The sequence below is a fragment of the Loxodonta africana genome, chromosome 7 (assembly GCF_030014295.1).
Source record: "Loxodonta africana isolate mLoxAfr1 chromosome 7, mLoxAfr1.hap2, whole genome shotgun sequence".
Taxonomy (NCBI): Eukaryota; Metazoa; Chordata; class Mammalia; order Proboscidea; family Elephantidae; genus Loxodonta; species Loxodonta africana.
In genome coordinates, this window is record NC_087348.1 from 41,694,928 (window position 1) to 41,705,870 (window position 10,943).

General features: G+C 40.2%; 1 pseudogene; it reads right to left on the reverse strand.

The window, feature by feature from the left end:
* Positions 1–10,032: 10,032 nt before the first annotated feature.
* Positions 10,033–10,554, reverse strand: LOC100657153 (large ribosomal subunit protein uL23-like; annotated as a pseudogene).
* Between the last annotated feature and the right edge of the window lie 389 nt (positions 10,555–10,943).

Below are 10,943 nucleotides of genomic sequence, written 5' to 3' on the forward strand. Positions count from 1 at the left end.
TTTTTGTGTATTTGCCTGTTTCCCTAATGAAAACTGTATAAGTAAAGCACCTAGACTTTTGGTTAGAATCTGATGGGTGTTCAACTGATATTTCTTGAACAAAAATCACCTAACATGCAATAAGAGGGAGTGTTTTACATTTTAAGTGACTTTGGAGAAAAATGTAGGTGGGGGTAGAGAAAAAGAAGGCATCTTTTTAAGGAGTACTCATCATGCTCTCCTTCAAGAAGTGAAAGCTCAAGTGTAACAGGTTTGCCTACGTATGGTTTCTTACAATAGATATTCAGAATGCAGAAAAAATGCCTACAGCAACAGATGATAGACAAAGGATTGCTTCCAAAGCCTGAAACTACTGTGGAACTTTATGACCCAGCAGCAAAATGTAAAATACGCTCTAAGAGTCTCCTCTCTTTCCCTTGGCCCCCACAACGAATTTTGGATCAAGTATCTCTGCCCTTAGGAAGAGAGGATGTTCCCATATGTTTTACTGGCACAGTTACACATGATGCTTGGCAGGCCAACACTGGATAATGATTCATCTCAGCATAATGGGTTTAGTGCCTCAGTTAAAAATAGCATTCCCAAGGTGTTGTGTAGAATCTTAGGCTTACCCAGTTTAGAGAAAATACCAAACACCGTGACCTAATTCAGTGTAGTTGATAAGGACTCATTTATTCTGCTTATTGATCTCTTGTCCCTGGATAAGGATTTGTTAGGGGGAGATTCTTGATACCTAGGCTAATGGGATTTTCTCCAAACAGGTGTTCTATTCAACTCTTCGGAGAGTAAGAAGGATGACAGAAGAAGAGCTAGGAGAAAGGAGGGTTTCAGAAAGAGCTGAAAGGCAAACAGATTGGACTTTGATTGTTCAGGATAGAATGACACAAAGAATAATGGGCAAATCTCATTCTGTTTGGTTGGCAATTTTTTGGAGTGCAGGATTGTCAAGCTGATTCTGGGTCTTGACAAAGGAGAAGAAACTTGCTGTGATTGGTGCTTAGATACCTGCTATGATTTAAGGCCTGGGATGTGAATACCCTGAGAATTTCTACCAGAAATAGATGAAATGCTAACTCCATGTGAGGTTTTTGGCTTATCACATAGAAAGTGATTTCCGAAGCACTTTGTAAAACAACTTGGTACGTTTTGGCTACAAACCAAGGCAAAATAATTACTAAAACCAAAAAACCAAACCCAGGGCCGTCGAGTCGATTCCGACTCATAGCAACCCTCTAGGACAGAGTAGAATTGCCCCATAGAGTTTCCAAGGAGTGCCTGGCAGATTCAAACTGCCAACCCTTTGGTCAGCAGCCGTAGCACTTAACCACTACGCCACCAGGCTTTCCAAAAGAATTACTATTGGACCAAAATCGTGGCTTGGGTAAGAGTTCTGCTGAGGTTTCAGTGAGTAATTTTCTTCCTGGGTTTATGACCTTTTGAAAAGAGGATCATGACTCATTAAGACAAACGTGAAACTGATAGCCTGGGTGACTGGGATTCCATATGGAAGGTGGGGGGAGCCTTTGGATGCTCTTTGAGGCCAGTATTGCCAAAGTTCGGGGACTGAAGATATGCCAGGTTGCTGTGAGTAGACGTCTGAACCAGATTTCGGAGAGTCTTCACCCAAGTGCCAAGAAGCCAATCAAAAGGAGGGGAAAGGAATCTACTATATGCTAGGCACTTATATATTCTAATATACATATATGTGCATACACATACACATTGTTGTTGTGTGGCCTCGAATCGATTCTGACTCAAAGAGACCCCATAGGATAGAGTGGAACTACCTGATAGGTTTTCCTAGGCTGTAATCTTTATGGAAACAAATTGCCAATTCTTTTCTCCTGTGGAGGTGCTGGTGGGGTTAAACCACCAATCTGTCAGCAGATGAGTACTTAACAATTATGCCACCAGGTGTGTGTCTATGTATGTGTGTGTGTGTATACACACACACATACATATATAGTATCTACACACATGCATACATAAACATATACACAAAATTATTCTTAGTGGCTTTTATTATCTTTCATTTTACATGAACTGTAACATTAGTTATGATAAAGAGCTATAATTCAAATTTATGTGTGTCTGGTTCAAAGCCATACATACATAGTCTTTCTACTAAGTATAGCTGGGGTTCCCAAATGTTGCTTGGCTGCCTGTATCAAAATCATCTGGGAAACTTCTTTAGAAATACAGCTTATTTAAAATAATCCTCTTGTCTTGTCAAAGATTCTAATTTAGTAGGTCTTACATTAAGGCCTTGGAGTTACTGGGTGGTGCAGTTAACACGATCTACTGCTAACCCAAAGGATGGTGGTTTGAGTTCACCCAGAGGTGCCTTGGAAGAAAAGCCCAGCAATCTACTGCTGAAAAAGCAGCTATTGAAAATCCTATGGAGCTTACTTTTACTCTGACATGCATACAGTCACCATGAGTTGAAATCAACTCGATGGTAACGGGTAACTGGTAGATGAAGGCCTTGGGATTAATATATTTTAAACATATCCTAGGAAGTATGAATTTGCATGGAGGCTTGGACATGCTAATATCACATCACACTACAAAGACAAGGAGTGTTATATAGGAATGGGGACATGTCATAATTCTAATACTATGCCTCACTCAATTGACTTTGTGCTGAGCTATGCAGGGACTTGTTTTCTAGCGGGCAAAAGCCTGAACATCAGTAAGCCACCTGATGCGTACGCCATCCCTTTGTCGTTGGATTAGTCAAGACACAGTGTGTTCAGGGAGGAGGAACACCAGGATATCCTTAGAAATGCTGGATTCATATTCTGACTGTGGCTCTTGCAAATTATTTTTTTTAAAAAAAAAGAGCTCAGGCAAGTTTCTCAACCTCTATTAGCCTAATCACCCAAATAAGGATTATCCATATTCGATTTATTTTAAGTAGTTTTTTTGAAGAGCGAATGAGATAGCACACCTTAACAAGGCTTGTAAGCAAAAAAAAACAAAAGTTAAATTTTATTTAAAAATTTAAAATTCTCTGTCAAATTATTATATTATGGCGATTTCAAATTACCCACTGTAAAAATGGCTTGGGGGCATTGTCTGACCTCCTCTAACTTCACAAGGGGAAAGGACAGTCAAGATCAACAGCCCAAGGCTGATTCCCATGAGGCAGGGATCAGACATGCCTTCTCTCTCTGCCATCTTTACCAATTCTCTCACCAACCGTCCCTCACACAACACTCTCTACTTCTCTGCTGGGCTCCATAATCCATTGCAGTGGCCACACAGAACTCACAGACCATGCTCACAGTTATGGAGTTTATTAGGGAGGTAACAATTACAATTCAGGCTCAGGGACGCTCAGAATAAAATTCTTCCATCAGGACAGGCTCTTTCCAGCTGTGCTTGAAGACACATCTCTCCCTGGCCTTCAATCTCTGCCCAAAGGCACTTGCGCTTTCTTTATCTATGGGCCTGGAAGCCCACCCTGCTGTCTTCTGCTGCCAGGTCTCTCCTGCCACCACTTCTCACCATCTTCAGGATTACAGCTTGCTCGCTGTCTCAGTCTCCTGCTTTCAGGAGCTTCTCAGCAGAGGGATCCCCGAGCCCAAAGGATGTATTCTCCACTCCTGGCTGTTCTTCTATGGTGGTAGTAGGATCCTCCTCTCTGTTCAGGAATTTGCCCTCTTTTAAGGCAAAACTGACCAATTCACTTGGTGGGCCACAATTACCCTCTCACACAGTCCCGCCCAATCACCTAGGTGAGAGTTATAAGACCATGGCTAGAAAGGCCACACAAAAGTAATCAGTTACACCACGCCCACAGTAGTAGGAAACAACTATGAAGATGTTATGTTTGCTTTTGATGACATTATTGTCTCCCTTGTTCAAAGGAGATTGTCTTTTTGTATTTGATTTTCTTTCTCTAAAATTAAAATTAATTAGTAACAAACATGGGCTAGGTAGAATGGATGAGCAAGAATAAGTCATTTGGTGTGATAGCCCTAATTTAGGATATTTACATATTCTATTAGGACCCCGGAAACCCTGGTGGCATAGTGGTTAAATGCTATGGCTGCTAACCAAAGGGTCGGCAGTTCGAATCTACCAGGTGCTCCTTGGAAACTCTATGGGGCGGCTTTACTCTGTCCTATAGGGTCTCTATAAGTTGGAATCATCTTGACAAGACTGGGTTTGGTTTTTGGTTTTATTAGGACCCCTGCTGGTACAGCAGTTAAGCACTAGGCTTCTAAATGTAAGGTCAGTTGTTTGAACTCACCAGCTGCTCTAAGGGAGAAAGATAGGGCAGTTTACTTCTGTAAAGATTACAACCTTGGAAACCCTATGAGGCAGTTATACTCTGTTTTATAGGGTTGATATGAGTTGGAATTGACTCGACGGCAATGGGTTTTATATATAAATATATAAATGTATATATATAATAGATACTTATACACATACATATATCTAGATACACATACTTTATGCATGCATACACACATACAAATACATATAAATATATATAAATAAAATATATATTTTCATGTAATGTACCAGGCAAGTAGCCAAACTGACTTCTAGAAGCTGTTTTAAAAGCATAAATGCTAAACAAGCTGGAAAAAAAAAAAGGCTTCACTAAGTTCTTTTTTTGTACCAGTTATCATCGACCACACATAACAATATCATTTTCCTATACATTTAACATACATTATCTCATTTAATCCTACCCCAAATTCTATGAGGCAGGTCCTATTTTTGTTCCCATTTCAAAATGAAAAAAAATATTTGCCTTATGACACATGATTTGTAGGTGGCACAACTCGGATTCAAATTTAGTTGTGAGCCAAAGTTTTATCAACAGATGACCACCTCCTTTACCAGGTATTTCATCAGACAGTTATATTGGCCATTAAGCCACGCATTGTTCTGTTTAAAAGTAGCTCCTGGGAGAAAGATGGCTTCCTAGTGTTTAAGGTACTGAGATTATACCCCATAAATTGAATGAATAGAATCAGGGTATCTGGTGAAAACTCAGGACTCAGCTCCTGCTCTTCTGAACACAATTATTTTAAAGGCTTATAAAATACTATTTTGTATTTGCCTGTTCTTAAAACAGGAAAACTATGTACTGTATAACCCAAATACACACACACACACACACATTTCATGACTCCATAACATGAGGGGACCATGTTAGTTATAGATCTTCCTTAGATACCAGCTACATCAAAGGGTGTGAATATACATTTCTGGTGAATTTTCATTTTGGGATTTTTTGTAACCAGGCCATTTCCCCTCATGTCTAGCTGGGAGAAACAAAGGGGAGGGAATATGCTTCAATGAGACTTTGACACATTATTCTGAAGGATTCTTAAAAACAGAACCTAATTTATTGTTATGAAAAATTTGAAGAGAAAACAAGTGATGAATTTTGTTCTGGGCTCTTCTTCCTCTGGTAACTGGCTTATATCATAGTTTCATTTCACCTGAATTTCTTACTGCATTTGACGATCAATCATAGTCTCAAGTGTATTCTTCTTTTATACAGAAGGTTTTTGCTGCTCTTTTGTGAGATATCGTTCTAATCCAGCTTTTGTTTTGTTTTACCTTAAGATTCTTAAACTAAATTTAATTCTAGTGAATAATAGCTGAATTTGTTGAGTGCCTACTATGCTTGAGACAAGGAACAGGAGGGAAGCTCTCTATAACTAGGCTTATCTGTGGAGTACTGAACTTCTCACCTATCATGATGAAATTTAGAGGGTCAAGTTACGAAAGTGGAAACTCCCTCCCTTGAAATGTCCAATAACTTTCTAAAAAGGTGTCTATCTACTGGAACAGGACCCCTGTTTTCAAGGTGGACATGACTACTTGTGCTTATTGTTAGCCCCTGACTCATGGTGACCCTATGCACAACTGAAAGAAATGCTGCCTGGTCCTGTGTCACCCCCATGATTGGACTGTTGTGATCCATAGTGTTTTCACTGGCCAGTTTTTGAAAGTAGACCCCCAGGTCTCTCTTCGTAGCCTGTCATCGTCTAGAAGCTCCACCGAAACCTGTTCAGCATCATAGAAACAAGCAAGCCTTCACTGGCAGATGGGTAGTGGCTGTGTGTGAAATGCGTTGTCTGAGGATCAAGCCCATGCTCCCACATGGGAAGTGAGGATTCTACCACGGAACCACCAGTGCCTCATAACTCCTCCTTATGGGGTTTTCAGTGAGATCCAGTCTAAGTAACTGTGTATTATTTTATTTTCTTTCATTAGTGCAGCTAACGTTGAAGTAATCGCAACTGGCTAAATAAAGTGCCTGTCAGTGAGAAGTCAGCCAATCCCTTTGGAAAACTTTTAATGTGTATACAGCCAAAGTAAAATGCTTATGTTGGTTGGCAGGGGGAGAAGGGAAGTCATAAACTGGTAGTGTTGAATATTACCTGAACCCTGTGATACTAGAAAACGGCAATGGTTAAAGAAATCCCCCCAGCATTTGTATTCAAGAAAACAGCTCACTGAAGTGGCCACCCTTCCCACATGACTTGGAGAAGACTCACAGACATCCCTTGTTTACCTATGATGAGGCCAGACACAGACTCCTCATTCCCAATCCTGCCTCATAAATGAATAACTGAATTGTTTGGCCCCACTGATCAATCAGAAACAAAGAGCTTGTGAATCAAACCTCCCCTACTCCCTGAACTTTGGCCCTCTGTAAGCCTGAGCCTACATACTGCCACTCTTTCAACATACTACCACTCTTTCAGAATCTCTCCTGAAGACTAGGATGACCTCGGTGTACAACATTCTGGTTTACTATCCAGTGATGTCACCTTTTCATTTCACTTGCCCACACCTGTTTTTTTTTTTTTTTTTTCTTGCCTTGTTTACTCTCAGTCTGTATAAAAGAAGACACCCTTTTTCCTAACTATTTGAGACGCTGGAAACCCTGGTGGCGTAGTGGTTAAGTGCTATGGCTGCTAACCAAAGCGTTGGCGGTTCAGATCTGCCAGGCGCTCCTTGGAAACTCCACAGGGAATTCTACTCTGTTCTATAGGGTCACTATGAGTCGGAATCGACTCGATGTCACTGAGTTTGGTTTTTTTTTTGTTGTTGTTGTTGTTGTTTTTGAGACACTTGCAGACCTAAAATCAATTTTCTTCCTATGGTAGTAGTGTCCTTCCTCTGCTGTTACAATAGTCCCTTTACTCCAGTTCTTCCTGAGAAAGCCATTTCCTATCACAGTCTGGATTTGTTTTTTTTTTTATTTGACGAAATGAAATCATACCACTAAAAAATTACTCCTCAAGAAATATTAAAAAAAAAAAAAGGTATTAATTTACTTTCCTCTTTATTCTACATGGATCAAATGAGCTGCTAATGCTTTGGGAGAGAAGCAAAACTTATTTAAAAATCCCTATAATATTAACTGCCTAAAACCCAGAAACCCTTTGCTATGGAGTCAATTCCGAATCATAGCAACCCTATAGGACAGAGTAGAACTGCCTCCTAGAGTTTCAAAGGAGTGCTTGGTGGATTCGCACTGCCAGCTTTTTGGTTAGCAGCCGTAGCGCTTAACCACTATGCCACCAGGGTTTCCATTAAGTGCCTGTTTAGTTTAATTTATGCTACTAGATTATAGCCAGGGGCCCTTGCTCTTGAGTTGTCCGAAGGTAGATTGATTCAACTGGGGTAGTCAGAATAAAAATACTCCAGGTGGAGTCCAGGATTAGCTAGGTAAGAATTCAGATCACACTTGGTACCAGGTTCTTTCAGACCTGTTAAAATGGGGCTAAACATGTAGATGAAGACCTTAGAAAGGATTTTTTTCTTTCAAGACTTTGATAATAGTCTAAAGTTAGAGGAATCGACACCTGATCACCTGTAGAGCCCTCATCATTTCCTTCCTTTCTGTAAGGAAATGTCATCACTGCTATTTGCAGATGCCCCAGGATTCAGAATTAGGATCGGATGGACTGAGAAAACTGCCTGTACCTATTATGGATGCCTCAAGACTCAGGTACAAAGGGAGGTTCAGTTCAACCTGGTTCCTCTTAGGCAGTGAGAGGGAGAAAAAGCTCTAAAGTAACCAAGATGAAGGAGAAAGGGAATGGGCACAGCTAGAAAAGCAAAGGGAATCCCTTCTGTATGCCTTCATTATACAGTGGGCTACCAAGCAGAGATGGTGGATGGAACTTGAAGAGATAGGAGGACAGCATGTCTCCCCCATGTATACACTGAAAACCAAACCCATTACTATCGAGTCACTTGTGACACGTAGCAACCGTACAGGACAGAGTAGAACTGCCCCATAGGGTGTCCAAAGAGCAGTTGGTGCATTTGAATTTCTGACCTTTTGGTTAGCAGCCATAGCTCTTAACCTCTGTGCCACCAGGGCTCCTCCCCATCTATAAACAAGATTAAACAGGAGTCTCACCACCACCTTTAATGATTATGCTATACTCTCCATCCCTGACCAGAGGTGGGCAGGGACTTAGATAAGGCATCATCAAGGACAGAGAAAGACATGCATTTTCAGTGACTTTTAGGTGTTCCAGTTTTTCATCAAAATCAATTAGTGCTGAAGCTGTTTATGGTTGGTACTCAATCTATTGCTTTTATTCTTTTTCTATCTTTCTTGGCTTTTTTTTTTTTTTTTAATCACTGCATGCCATGAAAATGTGTCATTAACTGTATATGAGGCACAAAGCTTGAGCTGTTCCTTAAAAAGAGATGTAATTTTTAAGCAGACAACCTTAAAATGAGTGAAAGACCAGTAATGAAAGATTTGTGAGATGCTGAGCTTGCAAGAAATGGACTGCCTCCCTTGGGGCTGGCATTCTGATATGAGCACGGAATCCTTTTATGCTTATATTTATCTTTTTAAACAAAAGTTAACTTTTATTTTAGACTAAACTACATTTCCTAGCTTTCTGTGCAAACTGTGACTGTGAGAAATATAAAGAAAACTATATGTGTGTGTGTGTGCATCTATGTCGTAGCATACCGCGAACACTACTGAATATTGTGCTTTTGTCTAAATGGGTTTTCAGTGAAAGCTATTTTCCATAAGATTTTTTTTTTTTATTACAATTATAGTATCTTCCCTCTAGGATTTGCAGATTGAATACAGACTAGAACAGAGAAATAATGTAACAACCTCTTGGCATTAAAACAAGATCATACTCTTAGAACTGCATTCAAGAATCACTAGAGTTACACCATTTTTCCTAATGACACGAAAAAATGTGTTTTGTCAGTAACTTTAGTTGCAAAGTCAAGAATTCAAAGAAGAATTTAGAGGTAAAATTTAAACGATATTAATCATATAGGGTGGCTACACACTGCAATGCGTGCACAATTTTTGACTATGGAATCACCAATAGGAATTTTTTTTATAGTTCACGTGTAAACAAGATTTGAGTCATTGTAGAATTAGCTTTGCTGTTACAAATAATTAGTGGCCAGAACTATTTGGATATTTATATAATATTTAGGAGAAGACATGATGCAAGATGCTTAAAATGAAGATGCCAGTATGCATGGGCCAAGAGTGTGGCCATCCATACTTTCTAGTACTTCTGGTAATGCACTTAGGATCAAGGCTCACTATACAAGCATATGCACGTGAGAGGAAGCAGGTATAGAATGTCGCTATGTATTTTCTATAACTTCTACAGAAGCTGAAGTTGATGGAATGGGTTATGGTCTAGATTTGACATATTCTTCTATTGTAACATTAATGGAAATGAAGAGTGGACAAGGTGAAACCAAGATGCCTCTTTTCTAAATGTGATCCAGTGACCCAGAGAAACACTCTGCTGTGATGACATCACCATATTCATGACATGAATATCCTCTCATGCCTGTTGGATGTGATAACTGTCAACGCTGGCTTCCTGTTTTAAAGCCAGAGCTGTATTTCCTGAAAATCTGCCTAGTAGCAAAACTGTCCATAATTTTAGCAGAGACTGTTGATATACTCGTAAACCATTTCTATTATATAATAGGGTGGTGATTGATTTTTTTTTTTTTTTTTTTGGTGGTGAAAAAATTTAGAATTAGCCAGCTGGACTCAGTTTATATGATCCCAATTTTGTTGGCAACATCCAAAGCATCATAGTCAGGAGCCAGTCGAACATATGCCTTCTTCTCTCCATCGGGTCTGATCAAGGTGTTGACCTTGGCCACATCAATGTCATAGAGCTTCTTCACAGCCTGTTTGATCTGGTGGTGTTGGCCTTGACGTCCACAATGAACACAGTGTGTTGTTATCTTCTGTCTTCTTCATGGCTGACTCAGTGGTCAGAGGGAGCTTGATGATGGCATAGTGGTCCGGCTTGTTTCTCCTAGGGGCGCTCTTCCGAGGATATCTGGGCTGCCTCCGCAGCCTCAGTGTCTTGTGCCGCCGGAAGGTGGGTGGAGTGCGGATCTTCTTTTTTTTGTGGCTATGGACGCCTTTCAGCACTGCGTTCTTCGCCTTCAACGCCTTTGCTTTGGCTTCAGTTTTGGGAGGGGCAGGGGCTTCCTTCTTAGCTTTCGGCGCCATCTTCGTAAAAAGGCTGGTGATTGATTTTTAATATCAATTTCTTAATGCCGCCTGTGCCTAGAGTCGTGCAGGTCTCTGTGGAGCATATTAGTAAATAACTGTATAAATTTATCTAGTGAAGGAGCCAATCACTAAGGAATAAATAAGACTTATGCATCTGGGATGGACAATAACTGCAAAATAGTTACATTGGATGTTTACAAAAAATCTTAGCCTATTTTATTAGCCTCCATCTGGCTCATCCATACTTCCTCTGTGGTCTCCTCATGAACCATCCTTGAAATCATACTCTGCTTGAGCAATATGGACCTTCTGTCTCTTCCTGAAAGCCCCTTTGCTACCTCCAATCCGAGGTTTTTTGCATATGCTGTTCTCTCTTTAGAATACTTTTCCCCATTCTTCCCAAATCATTTAACTTTTC